We start from the raw sequence: 515 nt of genomic DNA, 5'->3' as shown, positions 1-515 counted from the left end.
TTTTTTTGAGATGGAGTCTTTCTCTGTAGCCCAGGCTGGAGTGCAGTGGCGCGATCTCGGCTCACTGCAGCCTCCACCTCCCAGGTCCTGGTTTAAGCAGTTCTCCTATCTCAGCCTCCTGAGTAGCTGGGATTACAGGCACGAGCCACCATGTCCAGCTAAGTTTTGTAATTTTTAGTAGAGATGGGGTTTCACCATGTTGGTCAGTCTGGTCTTGAACTCCGGATCTTGTGATCCGCCTGGCTCGGCCTCCCAAAGTGTTAGATCACAGGCGTGAGCCACTGCGACCAACCAGTTTCTCCTATTATTAACGTCTTACCTTGGTACATTTGTCACAGCTAATGAACCAATAATTACTCATTATTATTAACTGAAGTCCATACTTTATCAGATTTCCGTGGTTTTAAATTTCACATCCTTTTTCTATCCCAGGATCTCATCCAGGATACACCACATGATATTTATTCTTAGTGTCTTCTTAGGCTCTTCTTGGCTGTGGCAGTTGTTTCTGCTTT

This window comes from Cebus imitator, unplaced genomic scaffold (genome assembly GCF_001604975.1).
Source record: "Cebus imitator isolate Cc_AM_T3 unplaced genomic scaffold, Cebus_imitator-1.0 Scaffold188, whole genome shotgun sequence".
Lineage (NCBI taxonomy): Eukaryota > Metazoa > Chordata > Mammalia > Primates > Cebidae > Cebus > Cebus imitator.
Note: the sequence above shows the minus strand (reverse complement) of the source record.